The sequence below is a fragment of the Scyliorhinus torazame genome, chromosome 26 (genome assembly GCF_047496885.1).
Source record: "Scyliorhinus torazame isolate Kashiwa2021f chromosome 26, sScyTor2.1, whole genome shotgun sequence".
Classification (NCBI taxonomy): domain Eukaryota; kingdom Metazoa; phylum Chordata; class Chondrichthyes; order Carcharhiniformes; family Scyliorhinidae; genus Scyliorhinus; species Scyliorhinus torazame.
In genome coordinates this window covers 26045370-26070347 of record NC_092732.1, presented here as the reverse complement: position 1 = coordinate 26070347, position 24978 = coordinate 26045370, and the positions used below count along the sequence as shown (strand labels likewise).

At 55.8% G+C, this 24978-nt stretch overlaps 1 pseudogene; it reads left to right on the top strand.

Annotated features, from left to right (window-relative positions):
• The window catches only part of LOC140402858 (ubiquilin-4-like), a 104020-nt pseudogene extending 81805 nt beyond the window's left edge, over positions 1 to 22215 (top strand).
• The last annotated feature ends 2763 nt before the right edge of the window (positions 22216 to 24978 follow it).

Sequence of the window (24978 nt, the reverse complement as noted above, 5' to 3'; positions counted from 1 at the left end):
CAGGTGATGTGATGTCAGAGTTTGCTGAAGTGAAATAAAGGTGTTGGTGAAAAGGAGCAGAACTTTTGACTCTTGCTAAAACAGCAGCTAAACGTCAAAACAGATGGTCGGGGAGGAGGGTCGCTCTGCAAAATGTGAAGGGTTGAAAAATACAACTTTTCCAGACCAAACCAGGCAGTGAGTGGGGGAAAAATACCACAAAGATACACGGCTGAACCCAGGATACAGCTGGCTGGATATGACTACCCCCCTTATTTTCTGAAAGGGGATCGTACGACCAATGGAGAAGTGCAGTAGTTATGTGGACTAAGGTAACTGCTTTGGGAAAGAGAAGACAAGGTATGGCATTGACTCTTTCTCTACCATATGGCAGTAAAATCCAAAACAAAGTGCTTTCTGAGCTGGAATTGGAAGAGTTAGACTCAGAAGAAGGTCTGGAGACTCTATTACGTTATATGGATTATGATTTAAAAGAAGAACGACTTATTCAGTGCGTATGAAGCATGACCGGATTTTGATAGGTTCCGGAAAATGGGAAAATGGAGGATATCTCCATGGAAGACTATATAATGGAATTTGGCAGACTATATAAAAGGCTGCAGAAACACAACCTGGAATTTCCACAGTCTGTGTTGGCCTTTAAATCACTTGACTGTGCTAGAGTGAGCAACATGGATAGGCTCCTGGTTTTGACAGGAGTTCAGTTTACTGATAAGGATACCTTATTCGATCAGATGACAGAAGCTTTAAAAAAGTTTCTGGGGAAACTTTCGATTCCGATGGCTCTGATGACCCAAATAAAGCAGAATATGGAAGATTCACCACTAACAGGATGGCGAACTTGTACGGCTACAAACTGGTCCCAAGACTATAGAAGGAGATCGGGACCCGGAAATTATGAAGACAGAAACCCAGTTAGAACCTACATTAGGAAGATGAACCCCAGAAATGCACGGGGCATGATAAATCGATGTTTGCGATGTGACTCTCAATACCATTATGCTTTCAACTGTCCAACTCGTTATGATAGAGTGTTTGAAGCGACACATGACACGGAAGAGTCAGAAGAGGAAAAAGATAGTGACCAGAAAGAAGGCATTGTCCGATTGACAAGCAGTTTTACGCCGGCAATGAGGGTGTTGGTTGCAGAATCCTTCAACTGTGCTGTATTGGACAGTGGCTGCACATCTACTGGGTGTGGAATTGACTGGTTAAAATGTTACCTGGACTCTTTGAATGCTGAAAATCGTAACAAGGTTAAGGAATTTGAAAGTTCCACAAGTTTCAGGTTTGGGGATGATAATACTCTGAAGTCGCTGAAAAGAGTGTTGATCCCTTGCAATATTGCCGGAGTGAATCATTTCATCAGCACGGATGTTGGACCAAGTGAGATACCTTTTGCTTCTGAGCAGACCGTTTCTGTGAGTTAAAAGAAGGGGGGGAAATTGCGCGAGTGTTTTTGAGCTTCTTGTAATTTTTTCACCGAATTATTTTTTATCTCCAAGGAAGGGGGAGACTGTTATGGGGAGCTGTGAAGAAACAGTGCTAACCACTGTGCTACCCTCCTGACTTTATACAACAGCAGCTAAACGTCTAACAAACGTCTGTTGTGGAATCGCTTAGCTCTGTGTATTTCTTGCTGCTTATGCTGTTAGGCAGACGAGTAGTCCTGTCTTGTAGCTTCACCGGGTTGGCACCACGTTTTTTGGACTGCCTAGTGTTGCTCCTGGCACGCCCTCCTGCACTCTTCATTGAACCAGGGTTGATCCCCTGGCTTGGCGATAACGATAGAGTGGGGGATATGTCGGGCCATGAGGTTGCAGACTGTGGTTGATACAATTCTGCTGCTGCTGATGGCCCACAGTGGCTCATGGAGGCCCAGTCTTGAGTTGCTCGATCTGTCCTGAATCTATCCCGTTCAGCACGGTGGTAGTGCCACACAACAGGATGGAGGGTATCCGACGCAGCGAGTGCAGTCGACACTGAGGCAGTAACTGTGCGTGTCCGGGATAATAGCACAGGTAGCATTGTGGACAGCACAATGCTTCACAGCTCCAGGGTCCCAGGTTCGATTCCCGGCTTGGGTCACTGTCTGTGCGGAGTCTGCACATCCTCCCCGTGTGTGCGTGGGTTTCCTCCGGGTGCTCCGGTTTCCTCCCACAGTCCAAAGATGTGCAGGTTAGGTGGATTGGCCGCGCTAAATTGTCCCTTAGTGTCCAAAATTGCCCTTAGTGTTGGGTGGGGTTACTGGGTTATGGGGATAGGGTGGAGGTGTTGACCTTGGGTAAGGCGCACTTTCCAAGAGCCAGTGCAGACTCGATGGGCCGAATGGCCTCCTTCTGCACTGTAAATTCTAAATTCTATGATAATCTTTATTGTCACAAGTAGGCTTACATTAACACTGCAATGAGGTTACTGTGAAAAGCCCCTAGTCGCCACATTCCGGCGCCTATTCGGGGACACAGAGGGAGAATTCAGAATGTCCAATTCACCTAACAAGCATGTCTTTGGGACTGTGGGAAGAAACCGGAGCACCCGGAGGAAACCCACGCAGACATGAAAATGAAAAATGAAAATCGCTTATTGACACAAGTAGGCTTCAAATGAAGTTACTGTGAAAAGCCCCTAGTCGCCACATTCCGGCGCCTGTTCGGGGAGGCTGGTACGGGAATTGAACCCGTGCTGCTGGTCTGCCTGGGTCTGCTTTCAAAGCCAGCGATTTAGCCCTGTGCTAAACAGCCCCTACACAGACATGGGGAGAACGTGCAGACTCCGCACAGACGGGGACCCAGGCGCTGTGAAGAAACAGTGCTAACCACTGTGCTACCCTCCTGCCTTTGCAAAACCGATAAACACTCGCACTCTTGTGTCTCAGCATCCAAATCTCTGGGACGGGGATTAAACCCGCCGACTCGCGTGACAGTCCATTGTGAGGCGAGGAGACGGTACTCTAACCCAGGGCCACACTCCAAAGTTTTACTCCTTCACACCAGGCCGTCTGTGTGCGTTTTGTCAGCTGGACGTCGGCAGAGCACGTGGCCGTATTCCGATGGACATCAGCCCAGCACCAGAGAACGATGGTCAGAGAATTGTGTCTAACTCCGTGCTGTCCCTGTCCTGGGAGTGTTTGATGGGGACAGTGTAGAGGGAGCTTTACTCTGTATCTAACCCCGTGCTGTAACTGTCGTGGGAGTGTTTGATGGGGACAGTGTAGAGGGAGCTTTACTGTGTATCTAACCCCGTGCTGTACCTGTCCTGGGAGTGTTTGATGGGGACAATGTAGGAGGAGCTTTACTCTGTATCTAACCCCGTGCTGTACCTGTCCTGGGAGTGTTTGATGGGACAGTGTAGAGGGAGCTTTACTCTGTATCTAACCCCGTGCTGTCCCTGTTCTGGGAGTGTTTTGATGGGGACAGTGTAGAGGGAGCATTACTCTGTATCTAACCCCGTGCTGTACCTGTCCTGGGAGTGTTTGATGGGGACAGTGTAGAGGGAGCTTTACTCTGTATCTAACCCCGTGCTGTCCCTGTCCTGGGAGTGTTTGATGGGGACAGTGTAGAGGGAGCATTACTCTGTATCTAACCCCGTGCTGTACCTGTCCTGGGAGTGTTTGATGGGGACAGTGTGCAGGGAGCTTTATTCTGTACCTAACCCCGTGCTGTACCTGTCCTGGGAGTGTTTGATGGGGACAGTGTAGAGGGAGCTTTACTCTGTATCTAACCCCGTGCTGTCCCTGTCCCGGGAGTGTTTGATGGGGACAGTGTGCAGGGAGCTTTATTCTGTACCTAACCCCGTGCTGTACCTGTCCTGGGAGTGTTTGATGGGGACAGTGTAGAGGGAGCGTTCCTCTGTATCTAACCCCGTGCTGTACCTGTCCCGGGAGTGTTTGATGGGGACAGTGTAGAGGGAGCGTTCCTCTGTATCTAACCCCGTGCTGGACCTGTCCTGGGAGTGTTTGATGGGGACAGTGTACAGGGAGCTTTTCTCTGTATCTAACCCCGTGCTGTACCTGTCCTGGGAGTGTTTGATGGGGACAGTGTAGAGGGAGCTTTACTCTGTGTCTAACCCCATGCTGTATCTGTCCTGGGAGTGTTTGATGGGGGACAGTGTAGAGGGAGCTTTACTCTGTGTCTAACCCCGTGCTGTACCTGTCCTGGGAGTGTTTGCTGGGGACAGTGTAGAGGGAGCTTTACTCTGTATCTAACCCCGTGCTGTACCTGTCCTGGGAGTGTTTGATGGGGACAGTGTAGAGGGAGCTTTACTCTGTATCGAACCCCGTGCTGTACCTGCCCTGGGAGTGTTTGATGGGGACAGGGTAGAGGGAGCTTTACTCTGTATCTAGCACCGTGCTGGACCTGTCCTGGGAGTGTTTGATGGGGACAGTGTACAGGGAGCTTTTCTCTGTATCTAACCCCGTGCTGTACCTGTCCTGGGAGTGTTTGATGGGGACAGTGTAGAGGGAGCTTTACTCTGTATCTAACCCCGTGCTGTACCTGTCCTGGGAGTGTTTGATGGGGACAGTGTAGAGGGAGCTTTACTCTGTATCTAACCCCGTGCTGTACCTGTCCTGGGAGTGTTTGATGGGGACAGTGTAGAGGGAGCATTACTCTGTATCTAACCCCGTGCTGTACCTGTCCTGGGAGTGTTTGATGGGGACAGCGTAGAGGGAGCTTTACTCTGTATCTAACCCGGTGCTGTCCCTGTCCTGGGAGTGTTTGATGGGGACAGTGTAGAGGGAGCATTACTCTGTATCTAACCCCGTGCTGTACCTGTCCTGGGAGTGTTTGATGGGGACAGTGTAGAGGGAGCTTTACTCTGTATCTAACCCCGTGCTGTCCCTGTCCTGGGAGTGTTTGATGGGGACAGTGTAGAGGGAGCATTACTCTGTATCTAACCCCGTGCTGTACCTGTCCTGGGAGTGTTTGATGGGGACAGTGTGCAGGGAGCTTTATTCTGTACCTAACCCCGTGCTGTACCTGTCCTGGGAGTGTTTGATGGGGACAGTGTAGAGGGAGCTTTACTCTGTATCTAACCCCGTGCTGTCCCTGTCCCGGGAGTGTTTGATGGGGACAGTGTGCAGGGAGCTTTATTCTGCACCTAACCCTGTGCTGTACCTGTCCTGGGAGTGTTTGATGGGGACAGTGTAGAGGGAGCGTTCCTCTGTATCTAACCCCGTGCTGTACCTGTCCCGGGAGTGTTTGAAGGGGACAATGTAGAGGGAGCGTTCCTCTGTATCTAACCCCGTGCTGGACCTGTCCTGGGAGTGTTTGATGGGGACAGTGTACAGGGAGCTTTTCTCTGTATCTAACCCCGTGCTGTACCTGTCCTGGGAGTGTTTGATGGGGACAGTGTAGAGGGAGCTTTACTCTGTGTCTAACCCCATGCTGTACCTGTCCTGGGAGTGTTTGATGGGGGACAGTGTAGAGCGAGCTTTACTCTGTGTCTAACCCCGTGCTGTACCCGTCCTGGGAGTGTTTGATGGGGACAGTGTAGAGGGAGCTTTGCTCTGTATCTAACCCCGTGCTATACCTGTCCTGGGAGTGTTTGATGGGGACAGTGTAGAGGGAGCTTTACTCTGCATCTAACCCCTTGCTGTACCTGTCCTGGGAGAGTTTGATGGGAACAGTGTAGAGGGAGCTTTACTCTGTATCTAACCCCGTGCTGAACCTGTCCTGGGAGTGTTTGATGGGGACAGTGTAGAGGGAGCTTTACTCTGTATCTAACCCCGTGCTGTACCTGTCCTGGGAGTGTTTGATGGGGACAGTGTAGAGGGAGCTTTACTCTGTATCTAACCCCGTGCTGGACCTGTCCTGGGAGTGTTTGATGGGGACAGTGTGGAGGGAGCTTTACTCTGTATCTAACCCCGTGCTGTACAAGTCCTGGGAGTGTTTGATGGGGACAGTGTGGAGGGAGCTTTACTCTGCATCTAACCCCTTGCTGTACCTGTCCTGGGAGAGTTTGATGGGAACAGTGTAGAGGGAGCTTTACTCTGTATCTAACCCCGTGCTGAACCTGTCCTGGGAGTGTTTGATGGGGACAGTGTGGAGGGAGCTTTACTCTGTATCTAACCCCGTGCTGTACCTGTCCTGGGAGTGTTTGATGGGGACAGTGTAGAGGGAGCTTTACTCTGTATCGAACCCCGTGGTGTACCTGTCCTGGGAGTGTTTGATGGGGACAGTGTGGAGGGAGCTTTACTCTGTATCTAACCCCGTGCTGTACCTGTCCTGGCAGTGTTTGATGGGGACAGTGTACAGGGAGCTTTACTCTGTATCTGACGCCGTGCTGTACCTGTCCTGGGAGTGTTTGATGGGGACCGTGTAGAGGGAGCTTTACTCTGTATCTAGCACCGTGCTGGACCTGTCCTGGGAGTGTTTGATGGGGACAGTGTACAGGGAGCTTTTCTCTGTATCTAACCCCGTGCTGTACCTGTCCTGGGAGTGTTTGATGGGGACAGTGTAGAGGGAGCTTTACTCTGTATCTAACCCCGTGCTGTACCTGTCCTGGGAGTGTTTGAGGGGGACAGTGTAGAGGGAGCTTTACTCTGTGTCTAACCCCGTGCTGTACCTGTCCTGGGAGTGTTTGATGGGGACAGTGTAGAGGGAACTTTACTCTGTATCTAACCCCGTGCTGTACCTGTCCTGGGAGTGTTTGATGGGGACAGTGTAGAGGGAGCTTTACTCTCTATCTAACCCCGTGCTGTACCTGTCCTGGGAGTGTTTGATGGGGACAGTGTAGAGGGAGCTTTACTCTGTATCTAACCCCGTGCTGTACCTGTCCTGGGAGTGTTTGATGGGGACAGTGTAGAGGGAGCTTTACTCTGCATCTAACCCCTTGCTGTACCTGTCCTGGGAGAGTTTGATGGGGACAGTGTAGAGGGAGCTTTACTCTGTATCTAACCCCGTGCTGTACCTGTCCTGGGAGTGTTTGATGGGGACAGTGTAGAGGGAGCTTTACTCTGTATCTAACCCCGTGCTGTACCTGTCCTGGGAGTGTTTGATGGGGACAGTGTAGAGGGAGCTTTACTCTGTATCTAACCCCGTGCTGTACCTGTCCTGGGAGTGTTTGATGGGGACAGTGTAGAGGGAGCTTTACTCTGTCTCGAACCCCGTGCTGTACCTGTCCTGGGAGTGTTTGATGGGGACAGTGTAGAGGGTGCTTTACTCTGTCTCTAACCCCGTGCTGTACCTGTCCTGGGAGTGTTTGATGTGGACAGTGTAGAGGGAACTTTACTCTGTATCTAACCCCGTGCTGTCCCTGTCCTGGGAGTGTTTGATGGGGACAGCGTAGAGGGAGCTTTACTCTGTATCTAACCCGGTGCTGTCCCTGTCCTGGGAGTGTTTGATGGGGACAGTGTAGAGGGAGCATTACTCTGTATCTAACCCCGTGCTGTACCTGTCCTGGGAGTGTTTGATGGGGACAGTGTAGAGGGAGCTTTACTCTGTATCTAACCCCGTGCTGTCCCTGTCCTGGGAGTGTTTGATGGGGACAGTGTAGAGGGAGCATTACTCTGTATCTAACCCCGTGCTGTACCTGTCCTGGGAGTGTTTGATGGGGACAGTGTGCAGGGAGCTTTATTCTGTACCTAACCCCGTGCTGTACCTGTCCTGGGAGTGTTTGATGGGGACAGTGTAGAGGGAGCTTTACTCTGTATCTAACCCCGTGCTGTCCCTGTCCCGGGAGTGTTTGATGGGGACAGTGTGCAGGGAGCTTTATTCTGTACCTAACCCCGTGCTGTACCTGTCCTGGGAGTGTTTGATGGGGACAGTGTAGAGGGAGCGTTCCTCTGTATCTAACCCCGTGCTGTACCTGTCCCGGGAGTGTTTGAAGGGGACAATGTAGAGGGAGCGTTCCTCTGTATCTAACCCCGTGCTGGACCTGTCCTGGGAGTGTTTGATGGGGACAGTGTACAGGGAGCTTTTCTCTGTATCTAACCCCGTGCTGTACCTGTCCTGGGAGTGTTTGATGGGGACAGTGTAGAGGGAGCTTTTCTCTGTGTCTAACCCCATGCTGTACCTGTCCTGGGAGTGTTTGATGGGGGACAGTGTAGAGGGAGCTTTACTCTGTGCCTAAACCCGTGCTGTACCCGTCCTGGGAGTGTTTGATGGGGACAGTGTAGAGGGAGCTTTGCTCTGTATCTAACCCCGTGCTATACCTGTCCTGGGAGTGTTTGATGGGGACAGTGTAGAGGGAGCTTTACTCTGCATCTAACCCCTTGCTGTACCTGTCCTGGGAGAGTTTGATGGGAACAGTGTAGAGGGAGCTTTACTCTGTATCTAACCCCGTGCTGAACCTGTCCTGGGAGTGTTTGATGGGGACAGTGTAGAGGGAGCTTTACTCTGTATCTAACCCCGTGCTGTACCTGTCCTGGGAGTGTTTGATGGGGACAGTGTAGAGGGAGCTTTACTCTGTATCTAACCCCGTGCTGGACCTGTCCTGGGAGTGTTTGATGGGGACAGTGTGGAGGGAGCTTTACTCTGTATCTAACCCCGTGCTGTACCTGTCCTGGGAGTGTTTGATGGGGACAGTGTGGAGGGAGCTTTACTCTGCATCTAACCCCTTGCTGTACCTGTCCTGGGAGAGTTTGATGGGAACAGTGTAGAGGGAGCTTTACTCTGTATCTAACCCCGTGCTGAACCTGTCCTGGGAGTGTTTGATGGGGACAGTGTGGAGGGAGCTTTACTCTGTATCTAACCCCGTGCTGTACCTGTCCTGGGAGTGTTTGATGGGGACAGTGTAGAGGGAGCTTTACTCTGTATCGAACCCCGTGGTGTACCTGTCCTGGGAGTGTTTGATGGGGACAGTGTGGAGGGAGCTTTACTCTGTATCTAACCCCGTGCTGTACCTGTCCTGGCAGTGTTTGATGGGGACAGTGTACAGGGAGCTTTACTCTGTATCTAACCCCGTGCTGTACCTGTCCTGGGAGTGTTTGATGGGGACCGTGTAGAGGGAGCTTTACTCTGTATCTAGCACCGTGCTGGACCTGTCCTGGGAGTGTTTGATGGGGACAGTGTACAGGGAGCTTTTCTCTGTATCTAACCCCGTGCTGTACCTGTCCTGGGAGTGTTTGATGGGGACAGTGTAGAGGGAGCTTTACTCTGTATCTAACCCCGTGCTGTACCTGTCCTGGGAGTGTTTGAGGGGGACAGTGTAGAGGGAGCTTTACTCTGTGTCTAACCCCGTGCTGTACCTGTCCTGGGAGTGTTTGATGGGGACAGTGTAGAGGGAACTTTACTCTGTATCTAACCCCGTGCTGTACCTGTCCTGGGAGTGTTTGATGGGGACAGTGTAGAGGGAGCTTTACTCTATATCTAACCCCGTGCTGTACCTGTCCTGGGAGTGTTTGATGGGGACAGTGTAGAGGGAGCTTTACTCTGTATCTAACCCCGTGCTGTACCTGTCCTGGGAGTGTTTGATGGGGACAGTGTAGAGGGAGCTTTACTCTGCATCTAACCCCTTGCTGTACCTGTCCTGGGAGAGTTTGATGGGGACAGTGTAGAGGGAGCTTTACTCTGTATCTAACCCCGTGCTGTACCTGTCCTGGGAGTGTTTGATGGGGACAGTGTAGAGGGAGCTTTACTCTGTATCTAACCCCGTGCTGTACCTGTCCTGGGAGTGTTTGATGGGGACAGTGTAGAGGGAGCTTTACTCTGTATCTAACCCCGTGCTGTACCTGTCCTGGGAGTGTTTGATGGGGACAGTGTAGAGGGAGCTTTACTCTGTCTCGAACCCCGTGCTGTACCTGTCCTGGGAGTGTTTGATGGGGACAGTGTAGAGGGTGCTTTACTCTGTCTCTAACCCCTTGCTGTACCTGTCCTGGGAGTGTTTGATGTGGACAGTGTAGAGGGAACTTTACTCTGTATCTAACCCCGTGCTGTCCCTGTCCTGGGAGTGTTTGATGGGGACAGTGTGGAGGGAGCTTTACTCTGTATCTAACCCCGTGCTGTACCTGTCCTGGGAGTGTTTGATGGGGACAGTGTAGAGGGTGCTTTACTCTGTCTCTAACCCCGTGCTGTACCTGTCCTGGGAGTGTTTGATGTGGACAGTGTAGAGGGAACTTTACTCTGTATCTAACCCCGTGCTGTCCCTGTCCTGGGAGTGTTTGATGGGGACAGTGTGGAGGGAGCTTTACTCTGTATCTAACCCCGTGCTGTACCTGTCCTGGGAGTGTTTGATGGGGACAGTGTAGAGGGAGCTTTACTCTGTATCTTACCCCGTGCTGTACCTGTCCTGGGAGTGTTTGATGGGGACAGTGTAGAGGGAGTTTTACTCTGTATCTAACCCTGTGCTGTACCAGTCCTGGGAGTGTTTGATGGGGACCGTGTAGGGGAGCTTTACTCTGTATCTAACCCCGTGCTGTTCCTGTCCTGGGAGTGTTTGATGGGGACAGTGTAGAGGGAGCTTTACTCTGTATCTAACCCCGTGCTGTACCTGTCCTGGAAGTGTTTGATGGGGACAGTGTAGAGGGAGCTTTACTCTGTCTCGAACCCCGTGCTGTACCTGTCCTGGGAGTGTTTGATGGGGACAGTGTAGAGGGAGCTTTACTCTGTATCTAACCCTGTGCTGTACCTGTCCTGGGAGTGTTTGATGGGGACAGTGTAGAGGGAGCTTTACTCTGTATCTAACCCCGTGCTGTACCTGTCCTGGGAGTGTTTGATGGGGACAATGTAGAGGGAGCTTTACTCTGTCTCGAACCCCGTGCTGTACCTGTCCTGGGAGTGTTTGATGGGGACAGTGTAGAGGGAGCTTTACTCTGTATCTAACCCTGTGCTGTACCTGTCCTGGGAGTGTTTGATGGGGACAGTGTAGAGGGAGCTTTACTCTGTATCTAACCCCGTGCTGTACCTGTCCTGGGAGTGTTTGATGGGGACAGTGTAGAGGGAGCTTTACTCTATATCTAACCCTGTGCTGTACCTGTCCTGGGAGTGTTTGATGGGGCAGTGTAGAGGGAGCTTTACTCTGTATCTAACCCCGTGCTGTACCTGTCCTGGGAGTGTTTGATGGGGACAGTGTAGAGGGAGCTTTACTCTGTATCTAACCCTGTGCTGTACCTGTCCTGGGAGTGTTTGATGGGGACAGTGTAGAGGGAGCGTTACTCTGTATCTAACCCCGTGCTGTCCCTGTCCTGGGAGTGTTTGATGGGGACAGTGTAGAGGGAGCTTTACTCTGTATCTAACCCCGTGCTGTACCTGTCCTGGGAGTGTTTGATGGGGGACAGTGTAGAGGGAGCTTTACTCTGTATCTAACCCCGTGCTGTACCTGTCCTGGCAGTGTTTGATGGGGACAGTGTAGAGGGAGCGTTACTCTGTATCTAACCCCGTGCTGTCCCTGTCCTGGGAGTGTTTGATGGGGACAGTGTAGAGGGAGCTTTACTCTGTATCTAACCCCGTGCTGTCCCTGTCCTGGGAGTGTTTGATGGGGACAGTGTAGAGGGAGCTTTACTCTGTATCTAACCCTGTGCTGTACCTGTCCTGGGAGTGTTTGATGGGGACAGTGTAGAGGGAGCTTTACTCTGTATCTAACACCGTGCTGTCCCTGTCCTGGGAGTGTTTGATGGGGACAGTGTAGAGGGAGCTTTACTCTGTATCTAACCCTGTGCTGTAACTGTCCTGGGAGTGTTTGATGGGGACAGTGTAGAGGGAGCTTTACTCTGTACCTAACCCCGTGCTGTACCTGTCCTGGGAGTGTTTGATGGGGACAGTGTAGAGGGAGCTTTACTCTGTATCTAACACCGTGCTGTCCCTGTCCTGGGAGTGTTTGATGGGGACAGTGTAGAGGGAGCTTTACTCTGTATCTAACCCCGTGCTGTACCTGTCCTGGGAGTGTTTGATGGGGACAGTGCAGAGGGAGCTTTACTCTGTATCTAACCCCGTGCTGTACCTGTCCTGGGAGTGTTTGATGGGGACAGAGTGGAGGGACCTTGTTTGCTGTTCGTTGCCCATACCCTCGCTGACGGTGTTTTTTTCTCTCTCCGCTCTGCCAGGCTCCCGGACTCCGGCACGCAGCCGTCAACGTCATCCGCTGCCCCCAGCGCTGAGGAGACCACCCCGAGGCCGGAGCCCTCCACAGGCCCCGTCACCACGAGCAGTCCGAGCAACACCATCCCTCTCACAGGGACACCCACTTCGTCACCGTCTGTCTTGTGTAAGATCTCAAGGTTGTACCGTCCGGGGGTCAGAACGAGAGGTTGTGGGATAGAGGGAATGAGGAAGAGGCTCTGAACGGGCGATGGGTCGCGAGAAGGAGACGGGACAGTTGCTCCCGTTTCTGGATCGACAAAGCAGCCGACGAAGTCCCCCAGCGAAGCCAGGCTTCCTCCTCCTCAACCTGTGTGGCCATTCCATGAAGCCCAGGTTTGAACATGGCGGCGAGACCCTCCAGCCCATTAAGATCCCCCACCCGACTTTGTGAACCGCAGTCCCCCTTGGGGAGAGCCGCCAGGGAGGCGGGGCGGGGGGGGGGGGGGGAGGTGAGGATGAGGATTGACGAGAGGTGAACATTTTCAGCTTTGCGTCTCGCGTGAGGCTGCCCAGATTAATGAGCAGGCCCAGGCAGTGGGGAGAATGTGGGACTCGCTCCCACGGGGAGTGGGGGGAATGTGGGACTCGCTCCTACAGGGAATGGGGAGAATGTGGGACTCGCTCCCACGGGGAGTGGGGAGAATGTGGGACTCACTCCCACGGGGAGTGGGGAGAATGTGGGACTCACTCCCATGGGGAGTGGGGGGAATGTGGGACTCGCTCCCACGGGGAGTGGGGGGGAATGTGGGACTCGCTCCCACGGGGAGTGGGGGGAATGTGGGACTCGCTCCCACGGGGAGTGGGGGGAATGTGGGACTCGCTCCCACAGGGAGTGGGGAGAATGTGGGACTCGCTCCCACAGGGAATGGGGAGAATGTGGGACTCGCTACCACAGGGAGTGGGGGAGAATGTGGGACTCACTCCCACGGGGAGTGGGGGGAATGTGGGACTCGCTCCCACGGGGAGTGGGGGGAATGTGGGACTCGCTCCCACGGGGAGTGGGGGGAATGTGGGACTCGCTCCCACGGGGAGTGGGGGGGAATGTGGGACTCGCTCCCACAGGGAGTGGGGGGAATGTGGGACTCGCTCCCACGGGGAGTGGGGGGAATGTGGGACTCGCTCCCACAGGGAGTGGGGGGAATGTGTGACTCGCTCCCACGGGGAGTGGGGGGAATGTGGGACTCGTTCCCACGGGGAGTGGGGGGAATGTGGGACTCGCTCCCACGGAGCGGGGGGAATGTGGGACTCGCTCCCACAGGGAGTGGGGAGAATGTGAGACTCACTCCCACAGGGAGTGGGGGGAATGTGGGACTCGCTCCCACAGGGAGTGGGGGGAATGTGGGACTCGCTCCCACAGGGAGTGGGGGGAATGTGGGACTCGCTCCCACAGGGAGTGGGGGGAATGTGGGACTCGCTCCCACGGGGAGTGGGGGGAATGTGGAACTCGCTCCCACAGGGAGTGGGGGGAATGTGGCACTCGTTCCCACAGGGAGTGGGGGGAATGTGGCACTCGTTCCCACGGGGAGTGGGGGGAATGTGGGACTCGCTCCCACAGGGAGTGGGGGGAATGTGGGACTCGCTCCCACGGGGAGTGGGGGGAATGTGGGACTCGCTCCCACAGGGAGTGGGGAGAATGTGGGACTCGCTCCCACAGGGAGTGGGGGGAATGTGGGACTCGCTCCCACAGGGAGTGGGGGGAATGTGGGACTCGCTCCCACGGGGAGTGGGGGGAATGTGGGACTCGCTCCCACAGGGAGTGAGGAGAATGTGGGACTCGCTCCCACAGGCAGTGGAGAGAATGTGGGACTCGCTCCCACAGGGAGTGTGGGAGAATGTGGGACTCGCTCCCACAGGCAGTGGGGAGAATGTGAGACTCGCTCCCACAGGGAGTGGGGAGAATGTGGGACTCGCTCCCACAGGCAGTGGGGAGAATTTGGGACTCGCTCCCACAGGGAGTGGGGGGAGAATGTGGGACTCGCTCCCACAGGGAGTGGGAGAATGTGGGACTCGCTCCCACAGGGAGTGGGGGGAGAATGTGGGACTCGCTCCCACAGGGAGAGGGGGAGAATGTGGGACTCGCTCCCACGGGGAGTGGGGGAGAATGTGGGACTCGCTCCCACGGGGAGTGGGGGGAATGTGGGACTCGCTCCCACAGGGAGTGGGGGAGAATGTGGGACTCGCTCCCACGGGGAGTGGGTGGAATGTGGGACTCGCTCCCACAGGGAGTGGGGGGGGAATGTGGGACTCGCTCCCACGGGAAGTGGGGGAGAATGTGGGACTCGCTCCCACAGGGAGTGGGGGAGAATGTGGGACTCGCTCCCACAGGGAGTGGGGGAGAATGTGGGACTCGCTCCCACAGGGAGTGGGGGAGAATGTTGGACTCGCTCCCACAGGGAGTGGGGGAGAATGTGGGACTCGCTCCCACAGGGAGAGGGGGAGAATGTGGGACTCGCTCCCACGGGGAGTGGGGGAGAATGTGGGACTCGCTCCCACGGGAAGTGGGGGGAGAATGTGGGACTCGCTCCCACAGGGAGTGGGGGAGAATGTGGGACTCGCTCCCACAGGGAGTGGGAGAGAATGTGGGACTCGCTCCCACAGGGAGTGGGGAGAATGTGGGACTCGCTCCCACAGGGAGTGGGGGGAGAATGTGGGACTCGCTCCCACGGGAAGTGGGGGAGAATGTGGGACTCGCTCCCACAGGGAGTGGGGGGGAGAATGTGGGACTCGCTCCCACGGGGAGTGGGGGGGAATGTGGGACTCGCTCCCACAGGGAGTGGGGAGAATGTGGGACTCGCTCCCACAGGCAGTGGGGAGAATGTGGGACTCGCTCCCACAGGGATTGGGGGAGAATGTGGGACTCGCTCCCACAGGCAGTGGGGAGAATGTGGGACTCGCTCCCACAGGGAGTGGGGAGAATGTGGGACTCGCTCCCACAGGCAGTGGGGAGAATTTGGGACTCGCTACCACAGGGAGTGGTGGAGAATGTGGGACTCGCTCCCACAGGGAGTGGGGAGAATGTGGGACTCGCTCCCACAGGGAGTGGGGGAGAATGTGGGACTCGCTCCCACAGGGAGTGGGGGAGAATGTGGGACTCGCTCCCACAGGGAGTGGGGGAGAATGTGGGCCTCGCTCCCACAGGGAGTGGGGGAGAATGTGGGACTCGCTCCCACAGGGAGTGGGGGAGAATGTGGGACTCGCTCCCACAGGGAGTGGGGGAGAATGTTGGACTCGCTCCCACAGGGAGTGGGGGAGAATGTGGGACTCGCTCCCACAGGGAGAGGGGGAGAATGTGGGACTCGCTCCCACGGGGAGTGGGGGAGAATGTGGGACTCGCTCCCACGGGAAGTGGGGGAGAATGTGGGACTCGCTCCCACAGGGAGTGGGGGAGAATGTGGGACTCGCTCCCACAGGGAGTGGGAGAGAATGTGGGACTCGCTCCCACAGGGAGTGGGGAGAATGTGGGACTCGCTCCCACAGGGAGTGGGGGGAATGTGGCACTCGTTCCCACAGGGAGTGGGGGGGAATGTGGCACTCGTTCCCACGGGGAGTGGGGGGAATGTGGGACTCGCTCCCACAGGGAGTGGGGGGGAATGTGGGACTCGCTCCCACGGGGAGTGGGGGGAATGTGGGACTCGCTCCCACAGGGAGTGGGGAGAATGTGGGACTCGCTCCCACAGGGAGTGGGGGGAATGTGGGACTCGCTCCCACAGGGAGTGGGGGGGAATGTGGGACTCGCTCCCACGGGGAGTGGGGGGAATGTGGGACTCGCTCCCACAGGGAGTGAGGAGAATGTGGGACTCGCTCCCACAGGCAGTGGAGAGAATGTGGGACTCGCTCCCACAGGGAGTGTGGGAGAATGTGGGACTCGCTCCCACAGGCAGTGGGGAGAATGTGAGACTCGCTCCCACAGGGAGTGGGGAGAATGTGGGACTCGCTCCCACAGGCAGTGGGGAGAATTTGGGACTCGCTCCCACAGGGAGTGGGGGAGAATGTGGGACTCGCTCCCACAGGGAGTGGGGAGAATGTGGGACTCGCTCCCACAGGGAGTGGGGGGAGAATGTGGGACTCGCTCCCACAGGGAGAGGGGGAGAATGTGGGACTCGCTCCCACGGGGATTGGGGGAGAATGTGGGACTCGCTCCCACGGGGAGTGGGGGGAATGTGGGACTCGCTCCCACAGGGAGTGGGGGAGAATGTGGGACTCGCTCCCACGGGGAGTGGGTGGAATGTGGGACTCGCTCCCACAGGGAGTGGGGGGGAATGTGGGACTCGCTCCCACGGGGAGTGGGGGAGAATGTGGGACTCGCTCCCACGGGAAGTGGGGGAGAATGTGGGACTCGCTCCCACAGGGAGTGGGGGAGAATGTGGGACTCGCTCCCACAGGGAGTGGGAGAGAATGTGGGACTCGCTCCCACAGGGAGTGGGGAGAATGTGGGACTCGCTCCCACAGGGAGTGGGGGAGAATGTGGGACTCGCTCCCACGGGAAGTGGGGGAGAATGTGGGACTCGCTCCCACAGGGAGTGGGGGGAGAATGTGGGACTCGCTCCCACGGGGAGTGGGGGGAATGTGGGACTCGCTCCCACAGGGAGTGGGGAGAATGTGGGACTCGCTCCCACAGGCAGTGGGGAGAATGTGGGACTCGCTCCCACAGGGATTGGGGGAGAATGTGGGACTCGCTCCCACAGGCAGTGGGGAGAATGTGGGACTCGCTCCCACAGGGAGTGGGGAGAATGTGGGACTCGCTCCCACAGGCAGTGGGGAGAATTTGGGACTCGCTACCACAGGGAGTGGTGGAGAATGTGGGACTCGCTCCCACAGGGAGTGGGGAGAATGTGGGACTCGCTCCCACAGGGAGTGGGGGAGAATGTGGGACTCGCTCCCACAGGGAGTGGGGGAGAATGTGGGACTCGCTCCCACAGGGAGTGGGGGAGAATGTGGGCCTCGCTCCCACAGGGAGTGGGGGAGAATGTGGGACTCGCGCCCACAGGGAGTGGGGGAGAATGTGGGACTCGCTCCCACAGGGAGTGGGGGAGAATGTTGGACTCGCTCCCACAGGGAGTGGGGGAGAATGTGGGACTCGCTCCCACAGGGAGAGGGGGAGAATGTGGGACTCGCTCCCACGGGGAGTGGGGGAGAATGTGGGACTCGCTCCCACGGGAAGTGGGGGAGAATGTGGGACTCGCTCCCACAGGGAGTGGGGGAGAATGTGGGACTCGCTCCCACAGGGAGTGGGAGAGAATGTGGGACTCGCTCCCACAGGGAGTGGGGGAGAATGTGGGACTCGCTCCCACAGGGAGTGGGGGAGAATGTGGGACTCGCTCCCACAGGGAGTGGGGAGAATGTGGGACTCGCTCCCACAGGGAGTGGGGGAGAATGTGGGACTCGCTCCCACGGGAAGTGGGGGAGAATGTGGGACTCGCTCCCACAGGGAGTGGGGGGAGAATGTGGGACTCGCTCCCACGGGGAGTGGGGGGGAATGTGGGACTCGCTCCCACAGGGAGTGGGGAGAATGTGGGACTCGCTCCCACAGGCAGTGGGGAGAATGTGGGACTCGCTCCCACAGGGAGTGGGGGAGAATGTGGGACTCGCTCCCACAGGCACTGGGGAGAATGTGGGACTCGCTCCCACAGGGAGTGGGGAGAATGTGGGACTCGCTCCCACAGGCAGTGGGGAGAATGTGGGACTCGCTCCCACAGGGAGTGGGGGAGAATGTGGGACTCGCTCCCACAGGGAGAGGGGGAGAATGTGGGACTCGCTCCCACAGGGAGTGGGGGAGAATGTGGGACTCGCTCCCACAGGGAGTGGGGGAGAATGTGGGCCTCGCTCCCACAGGGAGTGGGGGAGAATGTGGGACTCGCTCCCACAGGGAGTGGGGGAGAATGTGGGACTCGCTCCCACGGGGAGAGGGGGAGAATGTGGGACTCGCTCCCACGGGGAGTGGGGGGAGAATGTGGGACTCGTTCCCACGGGAAGTGGGGGAGAATGTGGGACTCGCTCCCACAGGGATTGGGGGAGAATGTGGGACTCGCTCCCACAGGGAGAGGGGGAGAATGTGGGACTCGCTCCCACAGGGAGTGGGAGAGAATGTGGGACTCGCTCCCACGGGAAGTGGGGAGAATGTGGGACTCGCTCCCACAGGCAGTGGGGAGAATGTGGGACTCGCTCCCACAGGGAGTGGGGGAGAATGTGGGACTCGCTCCCACAGGCAGTGGGGAGAATGTGGGACTTGCTCCCACAGGGAGTGGGGAGAATGTGGGACTCGCTCCCACAGGCAGTGGGGAGAATTTGGGACTCGCTACCACAGGGAGTGGTGGAGAATGTGGGACTCGCTCCCACAGGGAGTGGGGAGAATGTGGGACTCGCTCCCACAGGGAGTGGGGGAGAATGTGGGACTCGCTCCCACAGGGAGAGGGGGAGAATGTGGGACTCGCTCCCACAGGGAGTGGGGGAGAATGTGGGACTCGCTCCCACAGGGAGTGGGGGAGAATGTGGGCCTCGCTCCCACAGGGAGTGGGGGAGAATGTGGGACTCGCTCCCACGGGGAGTGGGGGAGAATGTGGGACTCGCTCCCACGGGGAGAGGGGGAGAATGTGGGACTCGTTACCACGGAAGTGGGGGAGAATGTGGGACTCGCTCCCACAGGGAGTGGGGAGAATGTGGGACTCACTCCCACAGGGAGTGGGGAGAATGTGGGACTCACTCCCACAGGGAGTGGGGGAGAATGTGGGACTCGCTCCCACAGGGAGTGGGGAGAATGTGGGACTCACTCCCACAGGGAGTGGGGGAGAATGTGGGACTCTCTCCCACTGGGAGTGGGGGAGAATGTGGGACTCGCTCCCACAGGGAGTGGGGAGAATGTGGGACTAGCTCCCACAGGGATTGGGGGAGAATGTGGGACTCACTCCCACAAGGAGTGGGGAGAATGTGGGACTCGCTCCCACAGGGAGTGGGGAGAATGTGGGACTCGCTCCCACAGGGAGTGGGGAGAATGTGGGACTCGCTCCCACAGGGAGTGGGGAGAATGTGGGACTCGCTCCCACAGGGATTGGGGGGAATGTGGGACTCGCTCCCACAGGGAGTGGGGGTGATTGTGGGACTCACTCCCACTGGGAGTGGGGGAGAATGTGAGACTCGCTCCCACAGGGAGTGGGGGAGAATGTGGGACTCGCTCCCACAGGGAGTGGGGAGAATGTGGGACTCGCTCCCACAGGGAGTGGGGAGAATGTGGGACTCGCTCCCACAGGGAGTGGGGGAGAATGTGGGACTCGCTCCCACAGGGAGTGGGGGAGAATGTGGGACTCGCTCCCACAGGGAGTGGGGAGAATGTGGGACTCGCTCCCACAGGGAGTGGGGGAATGTGGGACTCGCTCCCACAGGGAGTGGGGAGAATGTGGGACTCGCTCCCACAGGGAGTGGGGAGAATGTGGGACTCGCTCCCACAGGGAGTGGGGGAAATGTGGGACTCGCTCCCACAGGGAGTGGGGAGAATGTGGGACTCGCTCCCACAGGGAGTGGGGGGAATGTGGGACTCGCTCCCACAGGGAGTGGGGGAGAATGTGGGACTCGCTCCCACAGGGAGTGGGGGAGAATGGTGGGACTCGCTCCCACAGGGAGTGGGGGAGAATGTGGGACTCGCTCCCACAGGGAGTGGGGAGAATGTGGGACTCGCTCCCACAGGGAGTGGGGGGAATGTGGGACTCGCTCCCACAGGGAGTGGGGAGAATGTGGGACTCGCTCCCACAGGGAGTGGGGAGAATGTGGGACTCGCTCCCACAGGGAGTGGGGGAAATGTGGGACTCGCTCCCACAGGGGAGTGGGGAGAATGTGGGACTCGCTCCCACAGGGAGTGGGGGGAATGTGGGACTCGCTCCCACAGGGAGTGGGGAGAATGTGGGACTCGCTCCCACAGGGAGTGGGGGAGAATGTGGGACTCGCTCCCACGGAGAGTGGGGGGAGAATGTGGGACTCGCTGCCACGGAGAGTGGGGGAGAATGTGATGAGCATTGCGCGACCATGTGTGGTTTTGTTTTCTTTTCACAGCCCGGGTTCGGTGGCATTCTGGTCTCGGGAGCCTGGGAATGGGCTCGGCAAACTTCATGGAACTGCAGCAACAGATGCAGCGGCAGCTGATGTCGAACCCAGACATGCTGGCCCAGATCATGGAGAATCCCTTTGTACAGAACATGATGTCGAACCCTGACCTCATGAGGCAGATGATCATGGCCAACCCCTCAGATGCAGCAGCTGATGGAGAGGAACCCCGAAATCAGTCACATGTTAAACAACCCCGAGCTAATGAGGACAGGTGAGCGAAGCTTCTCCTGTCCTCGGCAGGCCCTCCCCCCTCTCTCCGTTCCCTCATCAATCCCCCCTCGGTTACCTCATCAATCCCCCTCGGTTCCCTCATCAATCCCCCCTCGGTTCCCTCATCAATCCCCCCTCGGTTCCCTCATCAATCCCCCCTCGGTTCCCTCATTAATACACCCTCGGTTCCCTCATCAATCCCCCCTCGGTTCCCTCATCAATCCCCCCTCGGTTCCCTCATCAATCCCCCCTCGGTTCCCTCATCAATCCCCCCTCGGTTCCCTCATCAATCCCCCCTCGGTTCCCTCATTAATACACCCTCGGTTCCCTCATCAATCCCCCCTCGGTTACCTCATCAATCCCCCCTCGGTTACCTCATCAATCCCCCCTCGGTTCCCTCATCAATCCCCCCTCGGTTCCCCTCATCAATCCCCCCTCGGTTCCCTCATCAATCCCCCCTCGGTTCCCTCATCAGTCCCCCCCTCGGTTCCCTCATCAATACCCCCTCGGTTCCCTCATCAGTCCCCCCTCGGTTCCCTCATTAATCCCCCTCGGTTCCCTCATCAGTCCCCCCTCGGTTCCCTCATTAATCCCCCCTCGGTTCCCTCATCAATCCCCCCTCGGTTCCTCATCAATCCCAAGCGGGGTGGATTGAGCGGGGTGGTGTGAGCGGGGTGGTGTGAGCGGGGTGGATTGAGCGGGGTGGTGTGAGCGGGGTGGTGTGAGCGGGGTGGTGTGAGCGGGGTGGTGTGAGCGGGGTGGTGTGAGCGGGGTGGTGTGAGCGGGGTGGAATTGAGGGCGGGGTGGATTGAGCGGGGTGGTGTGAGCGGGGTGGATTGAGCGGGGTGGTGTGAGCGGGGGTGGATTGAGCGGGGTGGGGGGGTGGTGTGAGCGGGGTGGTGTGAGCGGGGTGGTGTGAGCGGGGTGGTGTGAGCGGGGTGGATTGAGCGGGGTGGATTGAGCGGGGTGGTGTGAGCGGGGTGGATTGAGCGGGGTGGTGTGAGCGGGGTGGTGTGAGCGCGGGTGGATTGAGCGGGGTGGTGTGAGCGGGGTGGTGTGAGCGGGGTGGATTGAGCGGGGTGGTGTGAGCGGGGTGGTGTGAGCGGGGTGGATTGAGCGGGGGTGGATTGAGCGGGGTGGATTGAGTGGGGTGGTGTGAGTCCTGTCCGAAAAAGCAACAACCTCGATCCTATTCCCACTGCTTCCTTTCCGAGGAAGCCATAAGGCCACAAAATATTCACTGTTTCCTTCACCCAAACCGTATCTCCTTCCGAGCTGCTGCCAATGGGGAGGGGGCCTTTCCCTGTTCTGGTTACATAGAACATAGAGAACGATACAGCGCAGTACAGGCCCTTTGGCCCACGATGTTGCACCGAAACAAAAGCCATCTAACCTACACTATGCCATTATCATCCATATGTTTATCGAATAAACTTTTAAATGCCCTCAATGTTGGCGAGTTCACTACTGTAGCAGGTAGGGCATTCCACGGCCTCACTACTCTTTGCGTAATAGAACCTACCTCTGACCTCTGTCCTATATCTATTACCCCTCAGTTTAAATCTAAACATTGAAGAGCTGAACTGACAGCAGTTCCTAATTCGTTTGAGAGAGTGCGCGAGCTTCACCATAGGACAGAAGCAGAGGGGGTCAAAAAAGCATGCAAGGCGTTACAGCCCCACTGTTGGAGAGTGGCTGTAATTGCAGCGTGACATGTTTACAAAGGAAGTTGTTGCAGGGCACCATTTTGAGTACATACAGATGTTCTTCTAAGTCTTTCTCTTGTGTAGCTGCTTCACTGGCATTTGTCGGGGATTCTGAGCACTTGTGCGCTCTGGGCAGGCTTATTCAAAATGGAGGTGGCCACGGGTATTTTGCTCCGGACATTGTTTAGAACATACAGTACAGGTCCTTCGGCCCACGATGTTGCACCGAAACAAAAGCCATCTAACTTACTCTATGCCATTATCATCCATATGTTTATCCAATAAACTTTTCAATGCCCTCAATGTTGGCGAGTTCACTACTGTAGCAGGTAGGGCATTCCACGGCCTCACTACTCTTTGCGTAAAGAACCTACCTCTGACCCCTGTGCCTATATCTATACCCCTCAGTTTAAAGTTATGTCCCCTCGTGCCAGCCATTTCCATCCGCGGAGAAGGCTCTCACTGTCCACCCTATCCAACCCCCTGATCATTTTGTATGCCTCTATTAAGTCTCCTCTTAACCTTCTTCTCTCCAACGAAAACAACCTCAAGTCCATCAGCCTTTCCTCATAAGATTTTCCCTCCATACCAGGCAACATCCTGGTAAATCTCCTCTGCACCCGCTCCAAAGCCTCCACGTCCTTCCTATAATGCGGTGACCAGAACTGTACGCAATACTCCAAATGCGGCCATACCAGAGTTCTGTACAGCTGCAACATGACCTCCTGACTCCGGAACTCAATCCCTCTACCAATAAAGGCCAACACTCCATAGGCCTTCTTCACAACCCTATCAACCTGGGTGGCAACTTTCAGGGGATCTATGTACATGGACACCTAGATCCCTCTGCTCATCCACACTTTCAAGAACTTTACCATGAGCCAAATATTCCGCATTCCTGTTATTCCTTCCAAAGTGAATCACCTCACACTTCTCTACATTAAACTCCATTTGCCACCTCTCAGCCCAGCTCTGCAGCTTATCTATATCCCTCTGTAACCTGCTACATCCTTCCACACCTATCGACAAACACCACCGACTTAGTATCGTCTGCAAATTTACTCACCCACCCTTCTGCGCCTTCCTCTAGGTCATTGATAAAAATGACAAACAGCAACGGCCCCAGAACAGATCCTTGTGGTACGCCACTTGTAACTGAACTCCATTCTGAACATTTCCCATTAACCACCACCCTCTGTCTTCTTTCAGCTAGCCAATTTCTGATCCACATCTCTAAATCACCCTCAATCCCCAGCCTCCGTATTTTCTGCAATAGCCTACCGTGGGGAACCTTATCAAACGCTTTGCTGAAATCCTTATACACCACATCAACTGCTCTACCCTCATCTACCTGTTCAGTCACCTTCTCAAAGAACTCAATAAGGTTTGTGAGGCATGACCTACCCTTCACAAAGCCATGCTGACTATCCCTGATCATATTATTCCTATCTAGATGATTATAAATCTTGTCTCTTATAATCCCCTCCAAGACTTTACCCACTACAGACGTGAGGCTCGCCGGTCTATAGTTGCCGGGGTTGTCTCTGCTCCCCTTTTTGAACAAAGGGACCACATTTGCTGTCCTCCAGTCCTCTGGGACTATTCCTGTAGCCAATGATGACATAAAAATCAAAGCCAAAGGTCCAGCAATCTCTTCCCTGGCCTCCCCGAGAATCCTAGGATAAATCCCATCAGGTCCCGGGGACTTATCTATTTTCAGCCTGTCCAGAATTGCCAACACCTCTTCCCTACGCACCTCAATGCCATCTATTCTATTAGCCTGCGGCTCAGCATTCTCCTCCACAACATTATCTTTTTCCTGAGTGAATACTGACGAAAAATATTCATTTAGTATCTGCTCTATCCATGTCTCCGAAATGGCCACAACATCGAAGTCCCAGGTACCAACCCATGCTGCCAGTTCCCCTACCTTGTTTCGTATACTCCTGGCATTGAAGTAGACACACTTTCAAACCACCTACCTGAACACTGGCCCCTCCTGCGACGTCAATCTGTGCTCCTGACCTCTATACTCTCATTCTCCCTTACCCTAAAACTACAATCCAGGTTCCCATGCCCCTGCTGCATTAGTTTAAAACCCCCCCAAAGAGCACTAACAAATCTCCCCCCCAGGATATTTGTGCCCCTCAGGTTCAGATGTAGACCATCCTGTCTGTAGAGGTCTCACCTTCCCCAGAAAGAGCCCCAGTTATCCAGAAATCTGAATCCCTCCCGCCTGCACCATCCCTGTAGCCACGTGTTTAAATGCTCTCTCTCCCTATTCCTCATCTCACTATCACGTGGCACGGGCAACAACCCAGAGATAACAACTCTGTTTGTTCTAGTTCTAAGCTTCCATCCTAGCTCCCCTGAAAGCCTGCCTGACATCCTTGTCCCCTTTCCTACCTATGTCGTTAGTGCCAATGTGGACCACGACTTGGGGCTGCTCCCCCTCCCCCCTAAGGACCCGGAAAACACGATCCGAGACATCACGTACCCTTGCACCTGGAGGCAACATACCAAACGTGAGTCTCTCACGCTCCCACAAAATCTCCTATCTGTGCCCCTGACTATCGAGTCCCCAATTACTATGCTCTGCTCCTCTCCCCCCCCTTCCCTTCTGAGCAACAGGGACAGACTCCGTGCCAGAGGCCCGTACCCCATGGCTTACCCCTGTTAAGTCCCCCCCCCCCCCCACAAGTATCCAACGCGGTATACTTGTTTCTCGGGAACGACCGCAGGGGATCCCTGCACTGACTGCTTTTTCCCAGTCCCTCTTGCAGTTACGGTTGGATCCAGATTGTCGAATGAGTGGCCTCACTGTAGAAGCCAGCTATTTTCTATCGGTAAAAGGTAGCTGTCTAGCATTACGCACCGAGTCTATTAAATACATTCTAAAAACTCACCCAGAACCTCAGGTCATTTCAAAACACACATTCAGCATTTCAGAC